This window comes from Eschrichtius robustus, chromosome 8 (assembly GCF_028021215.1).
Source record: "Eschrichtius robustus isolate mEscRob2 chromosome 8, mEscRob2.pri, whole genome shotgun sequence".
NCBI classification, from domain to species: domain Eukaryota; kingdom Metazoa; phylum Chordata; class Mammalia; order Artiodactyla; family Eschrichtiidae; genus Eschrichtius; species Eschrichtius robustus.
The window spans coordinates 77,363,355-77,379,746 of NC_090831.1; positions in this window are offsets into that span (position 1 = coordinate 77,363,355).

Genomic DNA, 16,392 nt, shown 5'->3' on the forward strand with positions numbered 1-16,392 from the left:
TATGATCATCTCAATAGATGCAGAAAAAGCTTTTGACAAAATTCAACACCCATTTCTGATAAAAACTCTCCAGAAAGTGGGCATAGAGGGAACCTACCTCAACATAATAAAGGCCATATACGACAAACCCACAGCAAACATCATTCTCAATGGTGAAAAACTGAAAGCATTTCCTCTAAGATCAGGAACAAGACAAGGATGTCCACTCTCACCACTATTATTCAACATAGTTTTGGAAGTCCTAGCCATGACAATCAAAGAAGAAAAAGAAATAAAAGGAATACAAATTGGAAAAGAAGAAATGAAACTATCACTGTTTGCAGATGACATGATACTATACATAGAGAATCCTAAAGATGCCACCAGAAAACTACTAGAACTAATCAATAAATTTGGTAAAGTTGCAGGATACAAAATTAATGCACAGAAATCTCTTGCATTCCCATACACTAATGAAGAAAAATCTGAAAGATAAATTAAGGCAACACTCCCATTTACCATTGCAACAAAAAGAATAAAATACCTAGGAATAAACCTACCTAGGGAGACAAAAGACCTGTATGCAGAAAACTATAAGACACTGATGAAAGAAATTAAAGATGACACCAACAGATGGAGAGATATAGCATGTTCTTGGATTGGAAGAATCAATATTGTGAAAATGAGTATGCTACCCAAAGCAATCTACAGATTCAATGCAATCCCTATCAAATTACCAATGGCATTTTTTACAGAACTAGAACAAAAAATCTTAAAATTTGTATGGAGACACAAAAGACCCCGAATAGCCAAAGCAGTGTTGAGGGAAAAAAATGGAGCTGGAGGAATCAGACTCCCTGACTTCAGACTGTACTACAAAGCTACAGTAATCAAGACAATATGGTACTGGCACAAAAACAGAAACATAGATCAATGGAACAAGATAGAAAGCCCAGAGATAAACCCACGCACCTATGGTGAACTAATCTAAGACAAAGGAGGCAGGGATATACAATGGAGAAAAGACAGTCTCTTCAGTAAGTGGTGCTGGGAAAACTGGACAGCTACATGTAAAAGAATGAAGTTAGAACACTCCCTAGCACTATACACAAAAATAAACTCAAAATGGATTAGAGACCTAAATGTAAGACCAGACACTATAAAATTCTTAGAGGAAAACACAGGAAGAACACTCTTTGACATAAATCACAGCAATATCTTTTTGATCCACATCCTAGAGTAATGGAAATAAAAACAAAAGTAAACAAATGGGACCTAATGAAACTTAAAAGGTTTTGCACAGCAAAGGAAACCATAAACAAGACGAAAAGACAACCCTCAGAATGGGAGAAAATATTTGCAAACAAATCAACGGACAAAGGATTAATCTCCAAAATATATAAACAGCTCATGCAGCTCAATATTAAAAAAACAAACAACCCAATCCAAAAATGGGCAAAAGACCTAAATAGACATTTCTCCAAAGAAGACATACAGATGGCCAAGAAGCACATGAAAAGCTGCTCAACATCAGTAATTATTCGAGAAATGCAAATCAAAAGTACAATGAGGTATCACCTCACACCAGTGAGAATGGGCATCATCAGAAAATGTACAAACAAATGCTGGAGAGGGTGTGGAGAAGAGGGAACCCTCTTGCAGTGTTGGTGGGAATGTAAATTGATACAGCCACTATGGAGAACAGTATGGAGGTTCCTTAAAAAAAGAATTACCATATGATCCAGCAATCCCACTACTGGGCATATACCCAGAAAAAACCATAAATCAAAAAGACACAATGTTCATTGCAGCACTACTTACAATAGCCAGGTCATGGAAGCAACCTAAATGCCCATCGACAGACGAATGGATAAAGAAGAAGTGGTACATATATACAATGGAATATTATTCAGCCATAAAAAGGAATGAAATTGCGTCATTTGTTGAGACGTGGATGGAGCTAGAGACTGTCATACAGAGTGAAGTAAGTCAGAAAGAGAAAAACAAATATCGTATATTAACGCATATATGTGGAACCTAGAAAAATGGTACAGGTGAATCGGTTTGCAGGGCAGAAATTGAGACACAGATGTAGAGAACAAACGTATGGACACCAAGGAGGGAAAGCCGCGGGGGGGGTGGGGGTGGTGGTGTGATGAATCGGGAAATTGGGATTGACATGTATACACTGATGTGTACAAAACTGATGACTAATAACAACCTGCTGTATAAAAAATATAAATTAAATAAATAAATAAAATTCTGGTTTTTAATAACCTCCTATTACTATTTGTGGTGTGTGTGCCAATTATCATTTTAACAGAATTAAATCTCTTTTTTTTTAATTTTATTTATTTTTTTATACAGCAGGTTCTTATTAGTCATCCATTTTATACATATCAGTGTATACATGTTAATCCCAATCTCCCAATTCATCACACCACCACCCCCACCTGCCACTGCTTTTCCCCCTTGGTGTCCATATGTTTGTTCTCTACATCTGTGTCTCAATTCATGTTTTAAAATTAAATTAATATGGAAAGAAATTTAGTAGACTAACATATTAGAAAACAAGAGACTTAGTTTGAAGCCCTAAATTCAAGTGTAGCCTTTCTATTTATTAGAGACCAGGCAGAAATTACTTCAATTTAATTAGCCTCAATATAATCATCTGTAAGATGGGGATTAAAAACATGACTCACAAATCTTAAAATATTGACTAGGAAAATGAACAGAAAATATATATTATAAAGTATTATACAGATACAAGGAGTTGAAAAACATGTAAGTATTATGTTTAGTATCTTTATTCATAAGAGTCTACTTATTTTAGAATTTTGTCTGAAAGAAATTTAAAGTAGCCCATTGCATGCATCTGGCAAACAATGATTACTGAGGGTCTATTTTTTGCAAGATACTTTGAGAAGATGAATAATTCCCAGTGATCGCCTTTGAAGTTTTATAATTTTTTTGAGGATTCACATACACTTAATAAGCTAAATTACAAAAAAAGAGATTTAACTAATCCTTAGGTGTCATCACGGAAGAAGTGTTCAGCTGAGTTTGGGGTAGAACATAGGTGAGGAGGGACATTTATTGATGAAAAAATGGTGTGAACAAAGGAATACTTTGATTTTCCCTGCCTCAGTATTTACTGTTAATAAACATTATTATTTACTTTTGGCTCCTAACTATATGATCCTTTAACATACTGTTTTTGTTCCTAACTATAACTTTTGGCTCCTATTTAACTGAGGATGCTTGCATGTATGTTCAATTAGACTTGGTCAATGATTTTTTTCTTCTCTTTTTCTTCTAGTCTTGCATTGTTTTCATCATATTGCCTTTCTTTAAAATGAACTGGATAGCATCTCATTCTTTTCCATGTTTTGCAATAGTTTGTATAAAGTGTGAATAATCTGTTATTTGAAGATTTAGTGAAACATGTCATTTGAGGATGGCAGAATTTTGCAATATCATTAATTTTTCTTTTGTGATAATTCCTCTATTCAAATTTTCTACTTCTTCTTTGGTCTATTTTGCCCAAATGTATTTCTTAAAAATTATCTGGATTTCTAGTTTTTCAAGTTTATTGTTAGCATAGCTGCAATAATGCTGTATGATAAACCACTCCAAACTTAGTGATATAAGGCAACGTTTAATCCAGCTCACACACCTGTGAGACAGTTGGACACTGGCTGATCTCTGGGATCGGCTGGGCTTGGCTCCATATCTTAGGGTATGTCTCATAACCTTCTTGGACCAACTGGCTACCCAAGATATGTTGTTCTCATGGTGATGGCAAAAGTACAAGTTGGATAAGTGGAAATAGGTGATGCCTCTTAAGGCCCAGATTCAGAACTGGAACACTGTCAGTTCTTCCTCATCAACCAAAGTAAGATACATGGTCCAGCCCTGTATCAAGAATGGAGGTGGATATACTCTACTTTACCAGGAGGAACTGCAAATTTACGTGACAAAGCTTACTGGTTTAGGAAGGGGTGAAGAATTAAGAACAATTATACAATCCACCATAAACTGTGTTAAAATGTATATTCCTCTTTTTTCTGGGGGGGGGCTCCTGTTGCTCTCTCCTCTTTGGTAAATCACACCCAAGAGTTTTCTACATTATTAGATTCCTTAAATAACTGACATTTGATTTTATTAATGAATTCAAACTAGTTTTTTGGTTTATCTTTGTGGTCTATTGCATTGTCAATTTTCAAAGATATTCTATGTTGAAAAGAATGTGCGTTCCTGTTTGTTGAGTGCGCAGTAGCCTGTGTATTAGATTCTGCTTGTTAATGATGTCAGTCTAGCCTTCTCTATTCTTATTTTCTGCCTAATTGATCTTTTAGTGTCTGTGAGAGATGTGTAAAAACTGCCAGCAGGCTGTACTAGTCCATTCTTCCTTGTAGTTCTATCAGTTTTGTTTCATAAAGTCTGAGACTGTACTGTTCCTGAATAAAAGTTAATGACTACTATGCATTCTTGGTAATCTGGGTTTTTTTTTTTCCAATGTGAAATAGCATTCTTTAGACCTTTTATCTTGGGAGATAAGTGAGAACATAAGCTGGTTTTTACTCAGAGGCACTAACTAGTGCTCTTGGGTATCTGTACTGAAAGCTGTGCAGGGTATGGAGGACTAAGAGATGCCAAACAATGGCCTAGAGAATCAAGTGGAAGAAACCTTTCAAACCACATAGAAAAAAAAAAAAAAAAAAAGGGAGAGAGAGACAAATTCATGAAGGAAAATATTAGAGAATTAGAGCATAAATCCAAGGGATGTAATATGCAAACAAACATTCCAGAAATAAAAGAAGGAACAGGTTATAATTAAAGAAATAATAGAAGAAGTTTTCCCAGGGCTGAAGGAAGACCTTGACAAGATCCAGGAGGGACTGATTTAACACATATATACACTATGGAGAACAGTATGGAGGTTCCTTAAAAAACTAAAAATAGAGCTACCATATGATCCAGCAATCACACTCCTGGGCATATATACGGAAAAGACAAAAAACTCTAATTCTAAAAGACACATGCACCCCAATGTTCATAGCAGCACTATTTAAAATAGCCCAGACATGGAAGCAACCTAAATGTCCATTAACAGAAGAATGGATAAAGAAGATGTGATATATACATAAAGATATATACATAGATATAAAATGGAATATTACTCAGTTATAAAAAAGAATGACATAATGCCATTTGCAGCAACATGGATGGACCTAGAGATTATTATACTAAATGAGGTAAGACAGACAAAGAAAGACAAATAGCGTATGATATCACTTATATGTGGAATGTAAAAAAATGATACAAATGAACTTATTTACAAAACAGAAAGAGACTCAGACATAGAAAACAAATTTATGGTTACCAAAGGGTAAGGGGGGGTAGGGATAAATTAGGAATTTGGGATTAACAGTTATACACTACTATATATAAAATAGATAAACAACAAGGACCTACTGTAGAGCACAGGAAATTATATTCAATATCTTGTAATAACCTATAACAGAAAAGAATTTGAAAAAGAATATATAAATATCAATACCTATATATGTGTGTGTATATATATATAGCTGAATCACTTTGCTGTACACCTGAAACACTGTAAATCAACTACACTTCAATAAAAAATTAATAAAAATAAAGTATATATATACACACACACACACACACACGTATGTATACACACACTTCAAGGTACATTCTACAAATTCCTAAACTCCAAGGAAAAAGGGAAAACCTTATAAGCATTCAGAAAGGAGAAACGAGTTGCCCATTGATAAGATTGGCAATGAACATCTCATCTGCAATGTTAGAAGACAGATCGGCATCCAAAGACCGGTGAGAGAAAAGTCCTGTAGCCCAACTATCCCATGCCAAACATATCAATAGATCTATGGCCATGCAAGGATTCAGAAAATATATCTGATTTAAGGAAAGATTCCCAACAATAAATGAATGTGAATAGAATAGTTAAAATACGGGCCTATGAAGAAGAGAGTAAGCAATGTACTTTGCAATGTAACTGAATTTAAATATAAATGACTAATGATAAACTGGGGATACAAAAAATAAATAAAAATAGGGAACACTGAAATAGAAGAGATGTAATACCAGAGATATTCTTATAATAGTCATGAACTAATAAAAGCAGTAAAGATGATCAGCAATTCCTAGGAGCAGGTGGTCGGGATAGGAAAGAAGTAAAAACATTTCAATGGGGATCAGAATAGGCTAGTTAAAGAGCAGGGATGACAAATTATTCTAAAGATCTGTCTTCTTGGGGAGGGGTAGTGAGGAAATTGAGCATTCTAGTGGGAGAAACACTGGGTATCATATAATAAACAGGTTTTCAAATAAGAGAAGTAGATGTCTAATTGTAAGTGATGAAACTTGAAAAGTATGGTGGAACTTACAAATTAATAAGGGGAAAAAATAGTAAACAACCAAATAAAAAACAAATAATAAAGTACCATGGAAGGAATATCAAGAATATTGGTTAGGAAATAATACTCCTACGAATACCCTCATGAAAAGATATAGATTCACTTGAAACAAAACCCAGCTACAGCCTGTTAAAAAAAAAAAAGGAAAAAGTATAAAGAAAGGCTGATAATGAAAGGAGGGGCAAAAAGATACCAGGAAAACATAAATATAAGCAAAACCAGGCTGGAAGAAAAGATTAACTTAAAGTTAAAAGTGACATCGTAGTAGGTCATATGTATGGCTGGAGATGGAGATGGAGATGCAGAGGCAGATGGAGACAAGAGAAGCTCTTACAAATTGTAAGAACAAAATTTCCAGTAGGAAAAATGTCAAAGGATATAAGTAGAAATTTCCAAAAAAAGAAGGCAAATGTAAATAGCCTAATATAATACAAACAGTACATTACAACTCTTTAATACAAACGTTAAACAATGTTCAAATTCTACTAGTCAGGGAAACACAAATTAAACTATCAATGAGACACGAATTTATTCCCATCAGATTGGCAAAAATTAGAACAATAACACTTATTTCTATCAGGGATATATGGAAAGAGGTATTTTTTTTAACAATGTGAGTAGAAATGTGAACCACTGCAGATTTTCTAGAAAGCTGTCTGGCAAGTGTATTAACATCTGAAGTATCTTCTGATCTGGGAATGTCTCCCGTAGTAAGAAGATCACTAGAAGGTAAGGATACACGTACACAGGTGTTTATTGCAGCACCACATGTTAAGAAAGTTAATAGAGGAATGGTGTGTAAAATACTGTATATTCACACCATGGAATATTATACAGTTATTTTAAAGTACAAATTAGAGCTGTACTCATTTTCCTGGAGATTTTTCCAGATAGTACTGTTAACTGAAAAAGGCAAAAGACAGAAAAGTATATAAAATGCCATCCCATTAAAACACACATCCATTCAATCTTATAAATATGTGCAAAAAATACAATTGTGTGATATGATTATATGAACATGGAATCATCAGAAATAACAAAGAAGCAAACAAAAAAGAACTCCAGAGAGTTAGATGGATACAGCCCACAGTGGCAGCTTCCTGGAACCTATAGGAGAGAAGCACCCAGAATCATCACTCAGGTCATTTGCAATGTTAAAAAAGTGCGTGCAGGGTGGCGGGCAGGGTAACGGGGTGGGGGGGGGGGGCGGGGATGGGGGGGATGGAGGAGATTCCTAAAAAAGGGGAGAGTCGCGGAGCAATTCCTCAGAGTCTCAAGTCCTGTGTAGAAATAGCAGAATTGACTTGTTTTTGCTTTACAACAGCAATAAAGAATAAGATTATGGGTCTCAAATTTGTGAGCTGTAAGGGTACTTACATCTAGGGCAGTGGTTCTTACCCTGGGTGATTCTGCCCCCTAGACACATTTGGAGACATCTTCTATTGTGACCACTGAGGGTGCGAAGTGTTGATGGCATCGGGTGGGTACAGGCCACGGATGCTGTAAACACCCTACAATGCACATGGCGGTCCCCCACCACAAAGAATTATCTAGTCTGAAATGTCAATAGTTCTGAGGCTGAGAAACCTTGTTAGGGTAAACAACCATCCTGGTTTGCCCAAGTCTGAGGAGTTTCTCGGAACTGAGGACTTTCAGCCCAAAAGCCAGCGAAGTCCTGAGTTACTGTGAATAAAAATGATTGGAGAAAAAAAAATGTGACTGTGTACAGAGCACTTCTGGGTGCTCAAGATACTGATCTAAATTGGACTCCTATCTCTGTCTCTACAGATGGTTTCACAGCTCCTTTAAAGTTACTTTGGAGCTGCAAATATAAAAAAATAGAGTTTACCCCAGGGAGAGAAATTTTCTTCTCAGATAAAAGCTGAAATTAGGACAATGCCTCCTAATTTTTTTTTAACTTAGTAAATGGGCACAAAGACTAACCTATAAAGAAGTATGTGTTTGTCAAAATCAAAATTGTATATTTAAAAACTGGGGTTTTACTGTATGTAAATCAACCTCAATAAACCTGACTTTAGAAAAAGAAAGTCTTCTCTATATTTTTTAAATAAGTAATCCTAACGTATAGATTAGTTCCTAGGTCTAATGTAGCTCTATTTTTTTTAATAGATACATAGTTTAGATAACTTAAAGAATACAGTCATGCTTAAGAAATAGTCTCTTTTTTTCAGGGAAGATGTTTCTGTGCTGCAAGTAACGTGAAACACCGACTCAGCTACATTAAGCAATAAGGAAATCTCTTGCTCAGAAGTCTGGCAACTTTAGGTGCAGTAAGTCAGTGGTCTGGCTCTGTGCCCTGAGAGTCTGTTGGTGCATGTATGTCAGACTAGTAGTGAAACACATGTAACAATTCCAGACAACCATTTCTTCTTCAATCACTTTTCTTAAGAGCAAGCAAACATGTCCTAGATGCCCCCACATGACATCCCTTCCAATCTTACTGGCCAGAATTAGATCATATGCTCATTCTTTTTTCTTATTGTGGTTAAAAAAATAAACACATAAATTTACCATCTAAACAATCTTTAAGTGTGCAGTACAATACTGGTAACTATGTGCACAGCGGTGTACTAGAACGTCTCCTCTCACATGGCTGAAACTTTGTACCACTGAACAACTAATCTCCCTTCCCCCACTCCTGGCAACCACCATGCCACTTTCTGTTTCAATGAGTTTGATTACTTATTTCATATAAGTGGAATCACATAATATTTGTCTTTTTGTGACTGACTTAATTCACTTAGTACAATGTCCTCAAGGTTCATCCCTATTGTGGTATATGACAGGTTTTCCTTCTTTTTTAAGGCTAGATAATATATTTCATTGTATGTATACGTTACATTTTTAAAAATCGGTTCATCTGCAGGTGGACATTTGGGTTGCTTCCATATCTTGGCTATTGTGAATAATATTGTATGAAGATGGGTATGCAAATATCTCTTGGAGATTCTGTTTTCAATTTTTTTGGATATATACCCAGAAATGAGATGGCTGAATAATATGGTAATTTTATTTTTAACTTTTTTTGAGGTATCTCCACACTGTTTTCCATAGTGGCTGCACCATTTTACAATCCTGTCAACAGTACACAAGGGTTCTAATTTCTCCGCATCATGGCTAACACTTGCTATGTTCTGGTTTTTTTTTTGATAATGGCCATCTTAATGGGTGTGAAGTGGTATCTCACCGCGGGTTTGATTTTCATTTCCCTGATGATTAATGGTGTAGAGCATCTTTTCACGTACCTGTTGGTCATTTGTATATATTTTTTGGAGAAATGTCTGGTCAAGTCCTCAGCCCAATTTTTAATTGGGTCATTTGTTTTTTTGTTATTGAGTTGTAAGAGTTCTTTATATATCCTGGATCTTAAACCAACCATCACCAGGGTGTAATGGTTGTTGGGAAATCTATCAACACAGGACCCATCTGCCTAACTTTTGTATTACATCTCAATAAGAGAAGAGTTTATTAAAGACATTATGGAAGATTTTATTTAAATAGATGCATGTAGACAGCCAAGGTATAAGTGAGAGGAAATTGGATAGAGCCTCAGGTGACCTGGGTTCTTTTTAGGACTCAGAAACTGCTAACAGTGTGACCTTGTTAAATCACTTTACCTTTTAAAACTATATGTAAACCAAAGGATGGTTTCCTAATTCCAAATTGTGACATCAAATTGCTGGATAGGTAGGCGTGGGCAGGTATGGATGTGTGTACACTTAGGTTTGTAACTGAGAGTAATATGTATGGGCAAGGGTGTGTGTGTGTAGATGTAGGATTATAGGTAAGAGTGGGTATGGGTTGGTAAGGTGTGTGTGTGTGTGTGTGTGTGTGTGTGTGTGTGTGTAGGATTATAAGTGAGGGAGTGGTAGATCAAAGTGCAGAGTAGGCAAAGGACAGGATGAATCTCAATCAAACATGTCTCCATTTTACTGATTTATATTTAATTGTGTAGGATATAAACGCATTACTAAAGATGTTGCAAATATTTTTTCTAGTTTGTATGTGCCTTGTATTTTGTTTATGGTAGGCTTTTGTTAATGTTACAAAGTTTGTTTTCTATTTTTTTTAATTAATAGGACACTTCTTTCCTTTTAGTGTTCACTAAAAAATACGACAATTTACATACAAGGAAAGTTAAAGAAAAAATGCCCATAAACTCAGCACCTAAGGATAACCACCTTAACAACTCAGTCTACAATCCAGTACTACAGAGAGAGAGATATACAATGACATCATTGTACATCACTGCACACCTCTGTATAATAGACTTAAATGCTTCCATATCCTATTGATGATAGTACAAATTGGCTATAAACTTCCTATGAGGCAATTTGTAATAACTACCAATAATTTCAAAAACCTGACACAAAGTACATGAAAAGATTCAACATCACTAATTATTAGAGAAATGCAAATCAAAACTACAATGAGTTATCACCTCACACCAGTCACAATGGCCACTATCAAAAAGTCTACAAACAATAAATGCTGGAGAGGGTATGGAGAAAAGGGAACCCTCCTACACTGTTGGTGGGAATGTAAACTGGTACAAGCCACTATGGAGAACAGTATGGAGGTTCCTTAAAAAACTAAAAATAGAGCTACCATATGATCCAACAATCCCAATCCTGTGCATATATCCAGAGAAAACTATAATTTGACAAAATACATGCACCCCAATGTTCATTGCAGCACTATTTACAGTAGCCAAGATATGGAAGCAACCTAAATGTCCATCGACAGATGAATAGATAAAGAAGATGTAGTACGTACATACAATGGAATATTAGTCATAAAAAAGAATGAAATGATGCCATTTGCAGCAACATGGATGGACCTAGACATTATCATATTAAGTGAAGTAAGTCAGAAAGAGAAAGACAAATATCATATGATATCACTTATATGTGGAATCTAAAAAAATGATACTAATGAACTTATTTACAAAACAGAAATAGACTCACAGATTTAGAAAAAACTTATGGTTACCAAAGGGGAAAGGTGGGGGAGAGGGATAAATTAGGAGGTTGGGATTCATATTCACTACTGTATATAAAATAGATAATCAACAAGGACCTACTGTATAGCATAGGGAACTCCACTCAATATTCTGTAATAACCTATATGGAAAAAGGATCTGAAAAAGATTCAGATATATGTATAACTGAATCACTTTGTTGTACACCTGAAACTAACACATTGTAAATCAACTATACTCCAATATAAAATTAAAATTATAAATAAATAAATTTATTAAATAAATGTCAATAAAATTAAAATTTTAGTTCCTCATTCCACACGCTCAATAGCCACATGTGATTATTGAGTATGGTATTGTATGGCACAGATATAGAATATTTCCAGCATGGCAAAAAGTTCTATTGAACAGCTGTGGTTCCAATTCATTATTACCCACAATGTGCCAGGAACTGGTTAAATACTTTACATGCGAGCACTAAAACATCAGTGATGGAAGTTTCACTATTCCTTTAAAATACTATAGTTACACGATTAAGTGGGCTTTTACTCTGGGCAGTTAGAGAAAAGGGGTGTCTTTTATTCCCAAGTGAAGACTCTAGTCTTCAAATTCTTTCCCATCCATCTTAAGAAAATAGAAATAATACTTCTTGGTTATATACGTTGTTATAAACAAATATTTCCACACATTTGGAGATCTGAGTTCTCGCTAAGGTAGAGGTTTTTAAATCATGAAGTGACACACCCAGATTAGAGTTAAAAGAAAGCTGAGACCTTAATCTGGCAAAGGTTATTGCTCATTTCTTCCTGATATGTTAGACCTGTGATCAATTCAACTGCAGGAAATGGTGAAAGAATGGCAGTTACTTATTTAGACTATTTCTTTCACCACTTCTCTGAGTGAGAAAGTTCTGGATGCCATACGCAGTACTTTATGTTAACTTTTATCCAGGGGCAGAGAGTGTCCACATTGCTTTTTGTCTTCAAAGTATGAATACAGATGGATAGGGGAAGGTACACCACAAAAAAACAAGACCCTCTCTGAGAGGTATATTCAGATAATGCCACAACTTTAATTGGAAGAGTCAAATATTTACATCAGGCTAGGCCAGCCCTTCAACATCTTGAGCCATGTACCTTCTCCCAGGCTTGGTTTCTTCATCTGTAAAACAACATGGTTGGGGAAGTTGATCACAAAGGCTTCTGTGATTCCAATGACTTTCCAAAATGACTGTGATCCACAGCCTATCTAGAAACTTCCTATAATCAGCCGTCAAAAAGAATGAAATAATGCCACTGGCAACAACGTGGATGGACCTAGAGATTATCATACTCAGTGAAGTAAGTCAGACAGAGAAGGACAAATGTCATATGATGTCACTTATATGTGGAATCTAAAATATGATACAGATGAACTTATTTACAAAACAGAAACAGACACACAGACACAGAAAACAAACTTACGTTACCAAAGGTGAAAGGGGGGGATATGTTAGGAGTATGGGATTAGCAGATACAAACTACTCTACGTAAAATAGATAAACAACAAGGTCCTACTGTATAGCACAGGGAACTATATTCAATATCTTGTAATAAACCATAACGGAAAAGAATATATATAACTGAATCACTTGGCTGTACACTGGAAACTAACACCACATCGTGAATCAACTATACTTCGATTCAAAAAATAATAAATAAATATAAACCTCCCATAGCTCTCTCCCTGACCCACGCTGCTGCCAGGACCCTCAATCATTGTGGTACGGCTGCATAACTCTCACAATCTTTTGCTAGGACTTAGTAAGTTGTTAGGACAAATAACAACAGTATTCCAGCTCCCCAGACTGTCCGTACCAGTTAGGAATCCCTCTTCTAACTATATAGCTTGGGTGCTCTGTTGCTGCGTTTCTTTAAATGACGTGAGGATTTTAGTGTCCATATCTAGGATTCTGTGATTTGAAGGTATAGGAATAAGATAAGAATGAGTTCTTATTCCACTGGGGTTTTTATTTGGTTCAAAATTAAAACAGACACAAGGAGTAGATTCTCTCGCTCTGAACTATTTCTTTGATGATTTGTGTTCTTGCCCAAGGCTGATACTTATAAACTTTGGAGGGTTTTTCTACCCCTAAGATTCTTCTCTGGCAGGCCCTCTTCTGCCCAAATTCCTCAGGAAGTGGCACAATGATGGGGAAAATGTAAGCTTGGTTTAGCATCTTTGTAGTTTGTTTACATTTTAAACACCCTTGCTTTAGAGTTGGATAAATCTGTTGGGCTCAAGACCTGGTCTGTAACCTTGGGGAAGTTACCTATACCTCAATTTCCTCATCTATAAAATGTGGATAATTGCCTCTCTTTTCCAAGGTAATGTTCTTGAAGTGCAACCATAGGGAAGTACCTAGGCCAACACGTGGCACAAACCAAGGACTTAGTAAAGCTGCTCTTTTCTCTCACTCTCCACTTTCACCCCTTCCATTGGAATGAATATCAAAACCATAAAAGTAAATTGTCTGTATTCACCTCTATTCTTGTAGAGTTCTTACTGAATCTTTATTTTTTCCTGATTTTTTTTTTAGGCTTGGCAATACTCAGCCATAAAGAAAGAATCCACGTTACATGAATAACATTTAAAAGCTAGGCTCGCATCCAGCTTTATCATGGTGCACGCCCCTGGCTGCTACTACAAAGGGCAAGACTGAGACCAATGAGTCAGAGCTTCAGAGTTTTCCTTTTGACCATCTTACTGGAAGCCACTCTATACATAGGATCCTACCCCAGGGAGGTCAGCATTTCTCAGGGTAACTGAGCCACCAGTACTTATAAGCTTTATCTTTAAACCAATATCATTTGCTAACATGCTGTTCTCCCAGAGTCATAAACCAGAATCCTGGAGGGGTTTGCAACAGTGTTTGCGGTTTGCAACAGTGTTTGCGGTTTGAAACAATGGTTGGCAAACTGCTATGCAAGGGACAAATCTGGCCCACTTCCTGCCTTTATACACCTGGGACCTAAATGATAAATACTTTCTTTTAATAATTGAAAAAATAAAATAAAGAGTAATATTTCATGACATATGAAAATTATATGAAATGCAAATTCTGGTGTCCATAAATAAAGTTGTACTGGAACAAAGCCACAGCCATTCATTTGTGTACTGTCTATGGATGCTTGCATGGTACAGGGGGAGAACTGAGTAATTGCTACAGAGACTATGTCCCACAAAACCTAATTTATTTACTATCTGGCCCTTTACAAAGTTTGCCGTCCCCTGATGCGGGGCACAGACTCCGGGAGCCAGACAGCCTGGTAGCATAATTCAGCTCTGGGCAAGTTCTCTCACATCCTCTGTACCCTCAACTGGATATAGAGGATAACAGCATCCATCTCATGGGGTTTTATGAGGATTAAGCAAATATATAAAGCGCTTAGAAAACAGTCTGGCACATATTAAGTACTATATATGTGTCTGTTACTATTAGTTGCCACAAATTTTTTCATAAACTAAAGCAGCAGCAGCTTACCAATTTGTTAGCAATAATTGTGAGAATTTCATTTGTAGCACTCCATTAAATTCAATTCTTTAGCAGCGGGGCAGTAGGAAGGTGTTAAAGACAACTGAAATGACAGTGAGCATAGATGCTTATCCATAAAACTAGTTCTGCATTCTTACAAATATTTTTTATGCTATGTACTTCTTTCAAACTTGAGTCTTGGAGGAGCTTACACTCAACTCTGAATTCAGCCCTCACCTCTATTCCTTATAGTTGGAAGAAACAGACTTCAAAACAGAGGCTAAGGAACAGAATAGAGAGCCCAGAAATAAACCCATGCATATACAGTCAACTGATCTTGGACAAGAATGCCAAAATTACACAATAGAGAAAGGATGGCCTCTTCAACAAATGGTGCTGGGAAAACTGGATATCCACATGCAAAAGAACGAAATTGGACCCCTATCTTACACCGTACACAAAAATCAACTCAAAATGGATTAAAGACTTAACATGTAAGACCTAAAACTGTAAGACTTCTAGAAGAAAACTCAGGGGGAAAGCTTTGTCACATCAGTCTTGGCAATGATTTCATGGCTATGACACCAAAAGCGCAAGCAACAAAAACAAAATAAATAAGTAGGACTACATCAGACTAAAAAGCTTCTGCACAGCAAAAGAAACAACAGAATGAAAAGGCAACCCATGGAATGGCAGAAAATATTTGCAAACCATATATCTGACAAAGAGTTAGTCTCTAAAATACATAAGGAACTCCCGCAACTCAATGGTAAAAAAAAAAAACCTAATAACCCAATTTAAAAATAGGCTAAAAACTTAAATAGACATTTTCACAAAAGAGACATACAAATGAACAGCAGGTATACGGAAAAATGTTCAATGTCACTAATTATCAGGAAAATGCAAATCAAAACCACAATGAGATATCACCTCATACCTGTCAGGATGTCTATTATCAAAACAAAAACAATAGACAATAAGTGTTGGCAAGTATTTGGAGAAACTGGAACTCCTGCACATTACTGGTGGGAATTAGAAATGGTGAGGCTGCTATGAACAGTATGGAAGTTCCTCAGAAAATTAAAACTACCATATGATCTAGCAACCCCACTTCTGGGTATATATTCAAAATAATTAAAAACAGGATTTCAAAGAGATTTTACACCCATGTTCACTGCAACATTATTCACAGTAACCAAGATGTAGCAGCAACCCAAATGTCCATCTACGCATGAATGGATATTTTAAAATGTGGTATAGGGCTTCCGTGGTGGCGCAGTGGTTGAGAATCTGCCTGCCAATGCAGGGGACACGGGTTCGAGCCCTGGTCTGGGAAGATCCCACATGCCGCAGAGCAACTAGGCCCGTGAGCCACAACTACTGAGCCTGCGCGTCTGCAGCCTGTGCTCCGCAACAAGAGAGGCCACGATAGT